The sequence below is a fragment of the Mobula birostris genome, chromosome 11, assembly GCF_030028105.1.
Source record: "Mobula birostris isolate sMobBir1 chromosome 11, sMobBir1.hap1, whole genome shotgun sequence".
Taxonomy (NCBI): domain Eukaryota; kingdom Metazoa; phylum Chordata; class Chondrichthyes; order Myliobatiformes; family Myliobatidae; genus Mobula; species Mobula birostris.
Genome location: NC_092380.1, coordinates 29,412,677 through 29,430,233, shown reverse-complemented (window position 1 = coordinate 29,430,233; position 17,557 = coordinate 29,412,677).

Genomic DNA, 17,557 nt, shown 5'->3' with positions numbered 1-17,557 from the left:
TACTCACATCCTCTGAACGCCGCTATATGGTCCCCTCCACAGTTACTGCATTTAGGTGCCGCTGCCTTACCTGCGTTAATATCATGATCCACTCCACATTTCACACATCTTCTTTTACCTCGACATGAACTAGCAACGTGTCCAAATCTCTGGCAATTATAACAGCGCAAGGAAGGTCTAATATATTCTGTAACTTGATAAGATATGCACCCAAGGTAGGCTCTAGTTGGAAGAACGTCACCTGCAAAAACCAGTAGAACAGGAGAATCCCAATCACCTCTTTCTTTCCCTCCCTCACTCCCTCCCTCGTACCCCATCCATTACTTAGTTATATACATACATTCCTTTTTCCTCTCTCTCCTTTTTCTCCCTCTGTCCCTCTCACTATACCCCTTGCCCATCCTCTGGGTTTTCCCCTCTCCCCCTTTTCTTTCTCCCTGGGCCTCCTGTCCCATGATCCTCTCATATCCCTTTTGCCAATCACCTGTCCAGCTCTTGGCTCCATCACTTCCCCTCCTGTCTTCTCCTATCATTTTGGATCTCCCCCTCCCCCTTTCACTTTCAAATCTCTTACTAGCTCTTCTTTCAGTTAGTCCTGACACAGGGTCTCGGCCCGAAACGTCGACTGTACCTCTTCCTAGAGACGCTGCCTGGCCTGCTGCATTCACCAGCAACTTTGATGTGTGTTGCTTGAATTTCCAGCATCTGCAGAATTCCTGTTGTTTGCACCTCCTTCTTTTGATTTTAATTGTTTGGCTTCAATCACTCGACCACCTTTAATATTGTCCAAAGTTTGCTTTTCAGTCAAGCCAGACCAAATACCATACACTACCCCCCTAACTCTCTTCCTTTCTTTTGGAGAAATACACTCTACTTTCACAACCAATTTTCCCACTATTTTAGCATTGTTATTTTGGTCAATATCTTTGCAACAAATTTTCAGCAATTCATTAGACAAGATCTTGGCCTGGAATCCTTTACCTATTTGGTTCTCTAATGCTGTTGCCACTTTCAAAGGATTAAGGGCTCTAAATCCTCCTTCCCCTTCTTTCTGACCTTTAGTTTTATACAGAACTATGAATTCCTCCAATTCCCCCTTTTTCTTCAATTTGTTGTCCCCCATTACTTCAGGTCTTTCACTTGTTGCACCCCTTTTTTGGCTATCCTTACTTCTGGAGTATTCCACAGTCTCCCACCCTCCTCCTTCAATCTCAACTCCCCCCTCCCTTTTGCAGCCATAGGCTATAAACTAACCTTTTCCAAACTAATAGGCTAAATCTGGGTAAGATATTTCCAACTCCCTTGCATTCAGGAACCTGCCGCCCCTGGCAGCCCCCTCCTCAACTCCCCCGCCACCAGCCAGCAACTGAAGCTGAACCCAGGAGCTGTTTATGTAGCTAGCCCAAGATGAGAATCATGTGCCTCGATTAAGGCACACACAGGACAAGGGAAAACCGGAAAACCTGAAATAAGGATCGATGGACCAGACCATGAGCCAGAATGCGGACTTCACAGACCGGACAATGACAGGCTCTGTGATTCAGAAGGGAAGGGGAGAGAAGAGGTGAGCTATATTAATAGGAGATTTGTTAGTTAGGGGAAGAGAAAGGAGTTTCTGTGGATGAGAATTAGACTCCAGGATATTATGTTGACTCCTGGGTGCCAAGGTCAGGGATATCTCGGATCGAGTCTACAACATTCTTAACTGGGAGGGCGAGCAGCCAGAGGTCATACCAATGACATGGGTAGCAGGGGTGATCAGATCCTGCAAACTGAGTTCAGGGAGTTAGATGGTAAGTGAAAGCACAGGAGCACCATGGTTGTGATCTCAGGATTGTGCTAGTGAGGCCAGATTTAGGAAGATCATGTAGTTTAACACATGCCTAAGGAGATGGTGCAGGAGGAAGGGCTTCAGATTCTTGGCTCATTGGGCTCTGTTCCAGGGAAGGTGGGTCCTGTTCAGAAGAGAGAGTTTGCACCTGAGCTGGAGGGGCAATAGCACCCTAGTGGGAAGGTCTGCTAGTGCTGCACAGGGTGGATTTAAACTAGAGTTGCAGGGGAATGGGAACTGGAGCACCAGAATAAATAGTGGAGACGGATTTTGCTAAGCCTACATACAAAGTCAGGAATCAAAAGGTTGAGTGTGGTGGGACTAATGTTCTGAGCTGCATGTATTGCAATGCGAGGAGTATTGTAAGAAAGATGGATGAGCTTAGGAGATGGATCAGCACATGGAATTATGACCTTGTAGCTGTTCATGAAATTTGTTTGCAGGAGGGGCAGAACTGGCAGCTCAGTATTCTGCAGCTCCATTGTTTTAGATATGACAGAGCAGGTGGAATTAAAAGGGGTGGGATGGCATTACTAGTCAGGGAAAATGTCACAGCAGTGCTCAGTCAGGACAGACTGGAGAACTTGTCTTTTGAGGCATTTTGGGTGGAAATGAGAAATAAGAAAGGTATGACCAGGTTAATGGAATTAGATTATAGACCAACAGGCTGTGGAATTTAGAGGAAAAAATTTGTAGAGAGATCCCAGCCTGTTTCAAGAAATATAAGGTGATTTTAACTTTTCACATATCGACCCATACTGTAAAAGGATTAGATTGGATAGATCAAAGTTGCTGCTGCATTTACCACCAACTTTGATGTGTGTTGCTTGAAATTCCAGCATCTGCAGAATTCCTCGTGTTTTAGATTGGATAGAGTTTGTCAAGTGTGTTCAGGAAAGTTTCCTTAATCAGTATTGTGATGCCAAACCAAGCTATCGGACGATTGATGCTAATGAGAGAGATAAAAGAGACAATGGAGAAACATTTCAAAATGCTAATAAGAGAGGAGAGAGGGACTAACGGAAAAGAAACACAATTCAGAATATTGACAGACCAGTTGCTTTGAACCTGAACTGTTTGAAGTTTGATGGACAAGCGATACCCCAGCAGGGGGATAAAAAGAGCAGGTTTGCTAAGGCACGGGACACCATGAGACCACGAGACAACGAGACCCTGGAAAGAGCGGTGTGCCCCCACAAGTGGTGGGAGTTCGGAGGTCTGGTTTGCGGGAACCAACCATAGGCTCACAGGGTGTAAAGGTACGATCGGTGGGAACCTGGTGTGTGTGTCCGCCCTTGCCTGGGTGCCGGGTTCACCACGGAAGAACGATTGTATCCGGAACGGAGGGGTCACAGTTGGTGACCATAGCGGGATAGAAGACATAAAACGGTCTGCCCAAAACCAACTGCGAAGACATCAAAGGTCTGCCTGAACCAAATTGTATTCCCCCCCCCTCTCTCTCTCTCTCTCCAACAGTACAACAGTGATTACCGCGAACTGCACTAAGCTGAAAAGAACTCTACATCACTGTAAGACTGATCATTTTATCCCTAGACTGCGATAGAGCTTGGTTGATTCATATTACCCTAGTTCTGTGTATAGGTGTGTATTATCATTGCTAACGTGTTACATTTATATCCTTACGATTAGAGTACTGTATTATTTGTTTCTTTAATAAAACTTGATTAGTTCCTAGTAATCCAGACTCCAACGAGTGTTCCATTTCTGCTGATTTAGCAACCCAGTTACTGGGTACGTAACAGTACATAGAAGTCCCAATGAGAGAGTGTGCAATATTTGATGTCATATTAAGGAATGAGACAGGGCAAGTAACAGAAGTTTGTTTAGGGGAGAACTTTGCAATTAGCGATTATAATGCCATTAGTTTCAAGGTAATTATGGAAAAGTACAGGTCTGCTTCTCAGGTGGAAGTTCTACATTGCAGAAAGGCCAATTCTGATGGTTACAGAAATGATCTAGCAAGTGTGGATTGGGACAGGTGTTTTTTTCTAATAAAGGTGTATGTGGTAAGAGGGAGGTTTTCAAAAATGCAATTTTGGGAGTACAGAGTTTTTATGTTCCTGTCAGAATAAAATGCAAGGATAACAGGTTTATGGAACCTTGGTTTTCGGGAGATATTGACCCCTGTGGTTAAGGAAAAGAAGGAGGTGCACAGGCAGGAACAAATGAGGCACTGTACTTTATTAGAAATGCAAGGGAACATAAGAGGGAAATCAGGACGACTAAACGAAGGCATGAGGTTCCTCTAGCAGACAAGTTGAAGGAGAATCCCAAGAGCTTCTACAAATATATTCAGAGAAAAGGGATAGCAAGGTAGAAAATTGGTCCTCTGGAAGACCAGAGATCTTAAATGGATTTTTTTGCATCTGTATTCACTCAGGAGACAGACACAGAGTCTATAGAAGTGAGCCAAAGTGGCAGAGAGGTCATGGACCCTATACAAATTACAGAGGCACAGGCATTGAGGCAAATTAGAGTGAGGCTAATTAGAGCTATGTTCTGGGTGCAGGTTGATGGGACTAGGTAGCTTAATGATTCAGAGGATTAGAGGGGCCAAAGGACCTGTCTGCCTGTAGTTTTCTATGACTAAGACTCTAAACTACAAGAATAATGACAATTCCTCAGCTCTAGCCAACAGTGGCCTCAAACGTGATGGTATGAACACTGAATTCTCCAAATTAAGGTGACTCGCAACCCCTATGTTCCTCTCCTTATTCACATTTCCCATTTGCTCACGTGCATCACCCACACACCTATTGACCTGGGTCACTTCTCCCTTGGTCTGCCCTTCCTAGCCCCTTCCCAGCTGGTTCTATTTGCCCATTATACCCCTCTTACCTGGCTCCAGCAATCACCTACTACCCCACGCCTTACCCCTCTCTCACCCCTTTACCCCAGGCCTCTCCCCTCTACACTGTTGGGCGAAGGTGTTATACTTGCAAGCATGCAGTATACGGATTAAGGTCAGAATCAGAATCTGAATCAGGTTTATTATCACTGGCATGTGTTGTGAAATTGTTAACTTAGCAGCAGCAGTTCAATGCAATACATAATATAGAAGAAGCGAAAAAAAATAATAAGTAAATCAATTACAGTATATGTATATTGGATAGATTAAAATCGTGCAAAAACAGAAATAATATATATTTTAAAAAGTGAGGTGATGTTCATAGGTTCAATGTTCATTTAGGAATCGGATGGCAGAGGGGAAGAAGCTGTTCCTGAATCACTGAGTGTGTGTCTTCAGGCTTCTGTACCACCAACGTGATAGTAACAGTGAGAAAAGGGCATGCCCTGGGTGCTGGGGGTCCTTAGTAATGGACCCTGCTTTTCTGAGATACCACTCCTTGAAGGTGTCCTGGGTAATTTGTAGGCTAGCGCCCAAGATGGAGCTGACTAAACTTACAGCCCTCTGCAGCTGTAGATGATCTTGTTGCACAGTTACAGATTGGCAAGTATGATGTTGCAAGAAGGTAGGCAGAAAGGTGGGGAGACTCTGTTGGTAAAAAAGAAATCAAATCCTTAGAAGTGACTTAGGATCAGAAGATGTAGAATGCTTGTGGGTAGAGTTAAGAAACTACATGGGTAAAAAGGCCCTGATGGGAGTTATATACAGGTATTGGAACAATATCCAGGATGTGGGGTACAAATTACAATGGGACATAGAAAATACATGTCAAAAGAGCAATATTATGATAGTCATGGGGGATTTCCACATGCAGGTAGATTGGGGAAATCAGATTGGTGCTGGATCCCAAGAGAGGGAATTTGTAAAATACCTATGTGATGGGTTTTTAGAGCAGCTTATGGTTGAACCCAGTAGGTTATCAGCCATTCTGAATTGGGTGTTGTGTAATGAACCAGATTTGATTAGGGAACTTTAGGTAAAGAAACCCTTTGGAGATAGTGGTCATAATATTATAGAATTCACCCTGCAGTTTGAGAGGGAGGAGAAAACATCAGATGTATCAGTATAACAGTGGAGTAAAGAGAATTACAGATGCATGAAATAAGAGCTGGCCAACTTTGAATGGAAGGGGACACTAGTAGGAATGATGGCAGAACAACAATGGTTGGAGTGTCTGGGAACATTTTGGAAGGTGCAAGATCGATAATCTCAAAATAAAGAAGTATTCTAAAGGGAGGATGTGCCAACTGTGTCTGACAAAGGAAGTTAAAGACAGTATAAAAACAAAACAAACACATATAATAGAGAAAAATATACTGGGAAGTTAGAGGATTGAGAAGAGAATGAAATATGTGGGTAAGCTAGCTATTAATATTAAAAAGGATAGCAAAAATTTTTTCTTCAGATACATAATGAGTAAAAGAGAGACAAAAGTGGATATTGGACTGCTGGAAAATGATACTGGAAAGGTAGTAATGGGGGAACAAACTTTATAAGTACAATTATTTTGCATCAGTCTGCCAGATATTTGAGAGTGTCATGAAGCAGAAGTAAGTGTAGTTGCTATTACTCAGGAGGTGTTTGGGAAGCTGAAAGATCTGAAGGTAGACAAGTCACCTGGACCAGCTGGACTACACCCCAGGGTTCTGAAAGAGGTGACTGAAGAGATTGTGGAGGCATTAGTAATGATCTTTCAAGAATCACTAGATTCTGGAATGTTTCCAGAAGAATAGAAAATTGTGAATGTCACTTTTCTCTTTAAGAAGGGAGGGAGGCAAAAGGCAGAAAATTGTCAGCCAGTTAGTTTGACTTCATTGGTTAGGAAGATTTGGAACCCATTATTAGACTGTTATAGCTGAAATCCACAGCTACAGCCATAGACAATACAGTAAGTTATATGGTTTTAAGGCACTTAAAAAAATCTATCATTACTCAAAATTGACGAATCACAGACGGCAGTCTTCGATAATAAGTGTGGTTCCCCTTTAAGGCAGCAGAAGAGAGGATGCCACGCTGGGTTAAAGGTTCATCTAAAGAGAAGAGGGCTCTGTCTTCCACGACTATTCTACTGGCAAGTGTACAATCTCTGGAAAATAAAATCAAAGACCTCAGAGCAAGATTGCTGCACCAGAGGAATATCAGAGTCTGTTGTGGTTTTTGTTTCATTGAGACTTGGCTATCCCCCATCATTACCAGATGCAGTGATACAGCTCGCTGTCAATACAGGACTGCTGAGTCTTTCAAAGGTAGAGAAGGTGGAGTATGCTTTATGATTAGCTTCTTGTGGTCTACAAACATGGTAGTACTGTCTCAGTCCTGCTCACCCACCCTGGATCATCAAGCGATCAAATGTCATCCATGTTATCTGCTGTAGGAGTTTTCAGCCATCATCTTGGTAGCGGTGTACATCCCTGCTCAGGCCGGTGTCAAACAGGTTTCTAGATGAACTAAGCGATGTAGTAAACAGTCAAGAAACAGCGCACCCCGATGCCTTCCCCATCATTCTGGGGGATTTTAACCAGGCCACCAGGAAAAATGTCTCTAAATAATTATTACCAACAAATCACTTGTGGAACCAGAGGAGACAACACACTGGACCACTGCTATGCTGCCATCAGTGCTGTTATACTACCATAAGCACTTCAAAAGGCACTAACCATGCAATACCATACCCACACTTTGGGAAGCCTGATCACCTGGCTGTACTTCTACCCCCTGAGTATAGGCAGAGATTGAAGACCGTGGTACCAGTAGTGAAGACCAACAAGGTCTGGACAACGAGCCACAGGAACGCTTACAGGACTGCTTCGAGTCGGTGGACTGGACTGTATTCAGGGATTCAGCTTCGAGTCTGAATGAGTATGCCACAGTTGTCACTGACTTCATTAAAACCTGTGTGGATAGTGTGTGTCTATGAGAACATACCGTATATAGCCTAATCAAAAGCTATGGATGAGCCAGGAGGTTTGTAGTTCGCTGAGGGCTGATCTGTGGCATTCAAGTCTCGTGACCCAGGACTATACAAGGAGACCAGATATGACTTACAGAGAACTACTGTATCTCAAGGACTAGAATATTAAAGCAAGTATGGCATGCTGAGGCTTTTTAAGGCATTGGTCAGACCGCACTTGGTGGATAATTTTGAGCCCTTTACGTAAGAAAAGATGTGCTGCTGTTGAAGAAGGTCCAGAGGAGGTTGATGAGGATAATTCTGAGAATGAAAGGGTTAATCTATAAGGTGTGTTTGTTGACTCTCAGCCTGTACTCACAGGAGTTTATAAGAATGATGAAGGATCTTGTTGAATCCCTGTCAAATATTGAAAGGACTACAGTATGTAGAGTTTCCTATAGGCAGTGAATCTAGGACCAGATGGCACAGCCTCAGAATAGAGGAACCTCCATTTAGAACAGAGATGGGGAGGAATTTCTTTGGCCAGAGGATGGTGAATCCGTGGAATTCATTGCCATGGATGGCTGGGGAAGCCAAGTCATTGGGTGTATTTAAAGCAGAAGTTGATAGGTTCTTGATCAGTCAGGGCATCAGAGGTTATGGGAGAAGGCAGGAGAATGGAGAGGGAGAATGAGCCATCATGGAATGTGGGAGAAGACCTGATGGGTCAAATGGCCCATTTCTACCCCTATGTCTTCCGGCCTCTCAGCCTGGAAAAGCTTGGTCCAAAAATGGTGACCAGCCATCTTCCTCCACAGATGTGTTCAACCTGCTAAGTCTCTTTGCACAGAGTAGAAAGTTTCTCTGTTCACTGTGTGTGCTCTCTGCCTCATGTAGAACACTGCTGTTTGTTACACCATCACAGAGTCATCAGCAATAGACAACAAATCAATTCCCACTTGTTTTCCGACTCTCTTTGATGATTCCCCATGTTCCAAACTCCCAAATAAAGCTTCGAAATGTGGGAGTTCTCCATGAGGAAGATCCCTGACTCGTCTCACGTAGTAATAGGAACAGGCTCTTTGACCCGCAATGTCTATTCCCAACATGATGAGAAATTCAGCTGAAAGTTCTCTGCATGTGTGTCCCATATTCCTTCATTCTCTGCATTTCCATGTGTCTAATAGCCTCATAAACACCACTCTCCCATCTCCATCACCTCCAGCAGCACATTCCAGGCACCAACCACTCTCTGTGAAAAGACTTGCCTGGCACATATCATTTGAATGTTCACCTTCTCACCTTAAAGGCATGCTCTCTTGTATTTGACATTTTTTACAATGGGAAAATGATTCAGACTGCTTAATCTACCTTTGCTTTTCATAGTTTTATAGATTTCTATCACATCTCCGCTCAGCCTCCATTAGTACAGAGAAAACAATCCAAGTTTGTACAATCTCTCCTTCCAACTTCTCCTTACAGCTGATAACTGCTAATCCAAGTGACATCCTGGTAAACATCTTCTGTTTCCTTTACAAAGTCTCCACTTCCTTCCTCTTATAGGGCGACCAGAACAGTGAATTATAATCCATATATAGTCTAACCAAAGTTTTATATAGCTACAACATGACTTCCTTACATTGATACCCAATGCCTGACCAATGAAGGCAAGCATGATATTTGCGTTCTTCACCACTCTCAGTGAAGTTTGGACATAGGTCCCAAGATCCATTTGTACACCATACCATTAAGGACTCTACCATTAACTGTATACTTTCTCCTTATTTTGACCTTCCTCAAACTTGTTCAGATTAAACTTTACCTGCCATTTCCCAGCACACATCTATAACTGACCTACAACTGATCTATGTCCTGCTGTGTCCTTTTACAGCCCATCACATGGTCCACAACTCCACCAATCCTTGTGTTGTCTGCAGACTCACTGACCCACCCATTTACAGTTTCATCCAAGCCGTTCAGAAATATCACAAACAACAGAGGTCCCAGAATTGATCCCTGTGAAATACCATCAGACGCAGATCTCAAGCCACAATCACCCTCTCCACCGTTTGTGTTGGTGAGGTTAGGTGTTAATGGTCAACTCTGATTAGAGAGCAGTGTGATGTCTGGGAGCTTTTCCAGGATTCCTGTTTGTACATAGGCCCTTCAGTACACTACAGCCACGCCAAAGCTCTCTGCTAGCCAACATCATGAAAAGGCAGACTGACCTTTCTCCATCTCCCCCTCTCCATCTTCAGTTCTCTCAATGTGTTTCTGTCAATGCTCCTTCTCCATCCCTTGATTTCATCGCCCTTTCCTTCAATCTCTATCTCAATCTCTCTCTCTATCTGTCTCTTTCTCCATGTCCCTTTATCTCATCTCCTCTTTCTCTCATTCTGTCTCACTTACTATCCTCTGTATTTGTCTCAGTATTCAACGTCACCACAGGTTGAAACTCTCTAGCTCAGCACCTTGTATGTGACCAGTGCCAGACCATAGAAATACCTGAACATTGTTCTTAAGTGCAGGCTGGCTCAGGGTTTTGTGAGAGTTCTGTTCCTGAGAGTCATCAGTAAGCTGAAGTTTCCATTAGTCAGTAACACTCAGTTCAGATTGTTAATGGCCGAGATTGCAAAATAGATGACTTAGCTTCAGAGTAGTACAGATCTTAGCTAATTAAATCTTTGCTGGAATAAATTAGTATGGATGGAATGGCAGGATGGTGTAGCTTAACGCTGTACGGCGACTGGGTTCAATTCCCACTGCTGCCTGTAGGTGTGTTACGTATCCCATAACAGGTTAAAGAACCAACAGAAATGGAACACACCTGGAGTCTGGTTTTTGCAGTTTACTAACACTATTCTTATTAGTAACTACGCAATACAGTAATATAAAACTAGAAAAATCAAACAGGTTAGCAGAGTTTATGCATATATATAGGTGTGGAAATGTAAAACCCAAACTTCTTCAAACTTAGGTGGTAAGTGATACAGTCTTACGATGGTGTGTAAACGAAGTCAGTTCAGTTCGTGTTATTGAGTTGAGTAGAATTGAGGAGAGAGAGAGAGATTTGTTGTCTATGTAAACTGATGCCGTCGATTCTTCCCGTTGTCCTCCGAAACTTCCAAGTTAGCCAAACTTGACCAATTTAAGAGCGCCGACTTCAAGTGATAATCTGCCAACCCAGGCAAGGGTTAGACACAACGGTAGACTCCACAGGGTCGCTCTTTCACACACTAATAATCACAGATCGATTCCTCTTAATCGATCCTCAGTCCCACACTCGTGGGCACCTGAAAGTGTAGTGGTAATGCGTGTCCTATGAAGCAAGCAACTATGCTGGTTTAAATATTGCTGTGCTGAACACCAGCTGTCTATGAAATAGCTCCTCCCCTTTCTCTCTGTAAGAACTCAGATGCTGGCAGTGTCCTTGCAGAAATCCCAAACAACCCGTGAGCAGTCTTCGCCCCTCTCTCTCTCTCTCTCTGTAACAAGCTGTTTGGGCTGTACAGCTGCATGCTCTCTCTCTCTTTTCAAAGGCACGGTCCATAATGAATAAGTCAGGATATCGTCACAGGTGTTTGCACATTCTCCCCATGCCCACGTTGGTTTCCTCTGGGTGCTCCAGTTTCCGTACGGGTTAATCGGTTAACACATGGTGCCATCTCATTGGACTGGAACGGTCTCTTATCATGCGGTATCTCTAAATAAAAATAAAGAAACTGAAGATCTGTTGTGCAGATTCAAAACAGGCTAGACCACAGGAGCTGCTAAACCACAGACCACTGGACCAGAGAGATTCGACCTGTATTTCTCTCTTGGTCTCTCTTCCTCTTTCTCTCTCTTTCTGCATATGGATCGTTGCAAGTGTTCCTTCTCTTCGTTCCTGCCTCGCTCTTGATCTCTCCAGTCTCACATTAGTCTGCTCGTCGTGTAACATCTGTTTCCATATCATTCTGCATCTTTCTCTCACAGCTTCTTTCTTCCTGCTTGTCTGTATATCTTGCATGTGATATCCGGAGTCCAGTGTCAGTCTCTGTTTCATTTCCTGTTGACCAGAGTCTCTGAGCCTCTCCCTCTTCGTTTCACTCACTCCTCACCCTCACCCTGACACCAGCTCCTGACCTCCACCAGGTCTCCGGGCATTCAGACCCATCAGGTTAAAATTAAAATTCCTCCCTCTCCATCACTGCAGTGTCAGAACAGAAGTTTAACAAAGAGAGGGAGGGGGTGGGAGTAGAGTGAGAGAGGGAGGGGAGAGAGAGAGAGACAGAGGGAGGGGGAGGCAGAGAGATAGAGAAGGGGATGGTATCTACCATCCACAATGTGCCCAGTGAGAAGAAGCAATGGGGAATGGTTGACGGGTGTCTCTCCCCGACTGCCACCAGAATGTGAGATGGACTGGCTTTACTCTGCTTGTGTTTTGAATAATAAGAATCAATCTGGCAAAGCAAAAGATCCTGAGGGGTTTTGATAAGGTGTTTATGTGTGGAGGAAGTTTCCTTTATTGGGACAGTCGAATAGCATGGACACAGGCCTTTCAGCTCACGTCGTCATGACAACCAAGGGATCTTCTTGAACTCATCACTTTGGTCTGTTTTGTGGAACGGACAGCCCTAGGAGTACAGTCAACCAGCGTTCCTGAAAACTAGCAGCTTGGCCCTCACCCTAACAGGAACATACAGGCGCTGACTACTTGATATGACACTTAGCAGATTCTCATTTCCCTGCAAACAATCTCCCAGTCAACTCTTGTGAGGTCCAGCCTAATGGCTCCAAAATTTACTCTGCTCATTAATCGGTGACACGGAGATATCCTTTTCTACGGCTATTTTAAACCTAATTGAGCTATGGTCACTGGACTCAAAGTGCTCACCAACTGACAATTCCATCATCCGTTTTTTCAGTCATCTTCTGGTCAAGTGATGCCAAGCTGTGACATACTTTGTGGTCGCGGCTCAGAATAAGTTGCTTTTAGGTCTGTATGGATGGTTTAGGGGCAGTGTGGGGAGTTAGGGGTCAGGTTAGCGTTTAGGGGCAGGGATGAGGGGAGTTAGAAGTCCGGGGCAATAAATAAAGAGTCAGGGCAGGTGCCAGAATCCAGGATGGAGAGAGCTGCTTTGGAAGGCCAGTGATCACCGTGGACAGATGTTGGGTCAGAAGTAATCGCCATGGACTGATGTCACCTCGGCAGGTGCTGAGACATAGACCGACAATCCCCATGTCAATGATTGAGTTTGGCAGGCCCTGTCAACCTGGGCTGGTGACACCCCCGGTCAGCGAGTCCAGGTTAGCAAATCCCAGAGTCCCAGGGTCGATGGCCCGTGCGAGTCTGGAGATCAAAGCTCGGAGTTTAAAGCCCAGCGATCAATGAGTCCTGGGATCGATATTGAAGGTCAAAGGCCGAAGGTCTAATTCCCAAAGGTCAGAGGGTCCCAATGTCGAGGTTGGCATGTCCAGAAGTCGGAGGCCCGATGTTTGTGAGTCTGGGCCAAGTACGACCTCCCAGGTTGGTGAGACCTGAGGTTGGAGGTCTGTGCAAGTGCAGAGTATGAGGCCAAGTTCCGTGTTTAGTGAGCCTGAGAGTCGACATGGAAGACCAAAATTGGCGAGTCTGGAGGTCAAGGCCGGGTGGCTGAGGCTCCTGGGTCAGAGTGTCCAGAGGTCAAAAGCCCGATGTCTGTGAGTCTGTGAATCTGGGCTATGGATTGGAGATTGGAAGCCTGGAGGCAGCCTGTCCTTGTGTTAAAGACCTGTCTCTGTGTGTGTGTGTGTGAATGGGTGGGTGTGTGTATTAGAAGAAAAGGGATGTCAGTGAGTGGATAGGAGTGTGAATTGGAAGAGAAGGGGGTTGTGTCTGAATGGGTTGGTGTGTACATTGGGAGAGAAGGGGCTTGTGTGTGAGTGTCACAACCACGGACTCGGCTGCTTAGCAGATTCAGCAATTGCACGTGTCACCTATTATTATTTCATTATGGTGGTATTTAATTGTAGCGCCTGTTGAGACTTGAGCAAAGCACAGCTGCCCACTTGCATTCAGCCTTGCCTGAGAAATTGGACTGTCGAGTTAACTGACCCTAAAGACTAGCGTTATTTATTTTATATTTAGTTATTCCTTTCAGCCGCAGTGTTGGCTTCGTTTTCTATTTGAGAGTTTTAGTTAACAGCCCTGTTTGGCCTAGCGTTTATTGTTTTCTTTTCCCTGAAAATACTGTTCGCATTAAAGTCTATGAACTATCGACCCACTTCAGTGTCTCTATCCACACTTGGGCCAAATCCGAACGACACAGCAAGTCTTGACCACACAAACATTGACTCAGCAGAGAGAGAACAGCTGACTTTGTCCCTGAGATTCATTGGCCAGGTAGGGGGCAAATTACAGGCAATTGAATTTGTTCTGAGTGAAGTCACAGAAGCAATGAGGCAGATAATCTCATGCTGACAAGTTCTGTCTCATCTAGAGGAACAGGCATCATCCTTTGCAGCAACTGTTCAGCATTTCACAGCAGACATTCGGAGTCAGGTGTCTGTGATTTCTGATCTCACGGCTGCTATCCACAAACTCACTGCAAACAGCCAGTGTCAGTTGACAGCAATCAGCATTCTTGCCAACGTAATTCAGCGGCCTCTGGCTGTCTCAGTCCCACTCCCAGCGTCTTGCAGGTCCTCTTTTTCTGCTGCCCTGACAACCTCTGCCACTACTGCTCCCACTCTTGTGCCAGTCCAGAACTGTCTCCAGCTTTTAGACCATCATTGACTCCTGCGTCCGTACAAGAACTGAGTATTCCATGACTGGGCAGATACTTTGGTGATCCCCTTGGCTGCAGAAATACTATTACCGATTGTGAGCTGACATTCTAAGCCCAGCCTGGTTGTTTTGGTGATGATGCGCGAAAACTGGCGTACATGGTCAATCTCCTAGCTGGACCTCCACTCAGTCTGTTCGACGCTTTATAGGGCAAGGATACCCCGCAGCCCAGCTGGTCCGACATTTTATTGCAGAGTTAAGGAGGGTTTTTGACCTTCCATTATGGGGTCAGGAGGCTGCCTACCAACTCCTGGACCTGTGCCGAGGCTGAGGGAAGGTGAGGGCCTATGCAGTCAAATTCTGCACACTTGCAGTAGAGATAGAATAGAATGAGAGACCTCTCATCACTGCCTTCCAGCATGGACTGAATAAGGAGGCCAGCACGAGATCGTTGTCCATGACAACCAGGATAGTCTGGATGATCTGATTAATCTGGCTATTCGAGTTTGCGACCAGGTAATTGCATGGCACAGGGAAAGAACGTCTCAAGCTTCCTAGGTACCATCTAATCACCTTCTTTCCTTGCACTCTCCTCTTCCCTCACCACCCAGCACCCAGTCCATGGAGGAGCCCATGTAAGTGGGGCACACGCACCTGTCTCAGAATACCTTTGGACAGCCAACCCTGACCAAGCATTTTCAGAGTTAAAGCGACGTTTCACCACTGCCCCCGTGCTGTAACACCCAGACCCATCATGGCCACTCACAGTCGAGGTAGATGCACCTGGCGCCGTCACTGGAGCTGCCCTTTCTCAGCGCTCTTCTGTGGATGGCCGGCTGCACCCTTGTGCCTTTCTTTCCCATCGCTTGACCCTGGCCAAGAGTAATTATGATGCTGGGAACCCGAAACTTCCGGCTGTCAAGTGAAGCCTACTGTCATTTAACTACATACAGTACATTTATGAGTATATAATGTATATAATGTACTGCACATAGAAACGAACCATGTTCCTTCGAAACAGGGTGTAAAGCACGTAACACATGATAACTTACGAAGGTATGGATAAAACCTACAGATTAATCACACATAAGTAACAAACTAAAGTGCAGTAATATTAAATATTGTAAGGTACGGGACAGATTAACCACGGACACGTTGAATATGATGCAGCTGGGAGTTCAGAAGCCTAACGGCCTGAGGGAAGAAATTGTTTCCCATCCTGACCGTTCTTGTTTTTATGCATTGTAGTCTCCTGCCTGATGGTAGAGTGTCAAAGAGGATGCTGGATGGGTGGGTGGGATCTTTAATAATACTAAGGGCCCTGCATATACAGCATTCCTGATAAATGTCCATGATGGATGGTAGGGAGATCCCTATGATCTTCTCAGCTGTTCTCACAGTTCTTTGTAGGGACTTCAGGTCCGATGCTCGACTGCTCCCATATCAGATGGAGATGCAACTTGTCAGGATGCTCACAATGGTGCTTCTATAAAACACAGTTAAGATGGGGGGTGTGGGAGGCTTGCCTGCCTCAAACTCCTTAGGAAGTGGAGGCATGGCTGTGTCTTCTTGTACAGGGAGGTGAAATTAAGGGACCAGGTGAGGTCATCTGTGATATGAACTCCCAGGAACTTGGTGCACTTAACTCTATGCACAGAGGAGCCATGTATCCACAGAGGGGGATGGTTTGTCTGCACTTTCCTGAAGTCCACAATGGTTTCCTTTGTCTTCTCCACGTTCAGGCTCAGGTTGTTCTTCTCGCTCCAATCCACCAGCTGCTCCACTTCCTCTCTATACTCCGTCTCGTCATTGGTCTTGATAAGGCCAACCACTGTTGTGTCATCCGCAAACTCGATGACATGGTTTGAGCTGGATCTGGCTACACAGTCATGTCTCGAGGAGAGCCTGGTGGAATAGCAGCACTGGTTGGAGGGGAAGAGCATCTTTTCTTGGTTTGGATGGATCACAAGAACCTCTCCTACTTTCAGGACACAAAGAGACTCAACTCCCGTCAAGCCCAATGGGTTTAATTTCATCCTCACCAATCATTCTGGCAGCAAGAATACCAAGGCTGACGCTCTCTCCCGGTGGTTCGACGGAACTGAGGACAATGCAGTTCCAGAGCCCATCCTTCCTCGGTCATGCATTGCTGCTCCAGTGATCTGGGGGATAGAAGTAGAGGTGAGGGCCACCCAACAGTTGGACCCAGGCCCAGGTGGAAGACCTCCCAGCTGGCTGTTTGTCCTTACCATGGTGCGTTCCAGAGTGTTGGAATGGGGACACTCCTCCTCTCCGGCTGGCCATCAGGAATTCAACGGACCCAGTAGTCTATAAAGAGATAATTTTGGTGGCCACCTATGTTCCAGGATGTCTATGATTTTATATCTACCTGCCGCACGTGTGCTCAGAACAAGACATCACACCAGTGTCCTGCAGGTCTGTTATGTTCCACCAGCCCTGGTCCCACCTCTCAGTGAATTTCATCACTGGTCTGTCTCTGTTTAATCGAAACACTACTATTATGGTTGTCGTGGATTGATTTTCCAATGCTGCCCACTTCATTCCCCCGCTAAGCTCCTGTCGGCTCGTGAGGCTGCCACACTCATGGTTCAACATGTGTTCAGTCTCCACGGCTTCGTGACTGATCGTGGACGACAGTTCACTTCCCGCGTTTGGAAGGCTTTCTGCTCTCTTGTGGGAGCCACGGCCAGCCTCTCGTCCGGTTTCCACCCCAATCTAACAGCCAGACTGGGAGAGTGAACCAGGGGTTGGAGACAACCCTGCATACCTTGCCTCTTCCGACTCCACGTCCTGGAGCTTGCAGTTGGTTTGGGCTGAGATCACCCACAATAACCTTCAGTCATCCTCCACAAGGGATTCCAACCACCGCTCTTCCCTGATCAGGAGATTGACGTAGGAGTTACTACTGCTGAACAGCTGATCTAACACTACAAGCATACCTGGAGACAAGCCAGTGTTTCCCTGCTGTGCGCCCAGAAACAACATGCCCAGCAGGTTGATTAGCCCTGTTGACAGGTGAGGCCTTTCAAGTCAGGAGAGGAGGTCTGGTTGGCATCAAGGGTTCTCCCCCTGAAAGTCAAGAGCTGCAAACTGGCTTCATGGTACGTGGGATCGTTTGTAGTGGAAAAGACTGTCAAC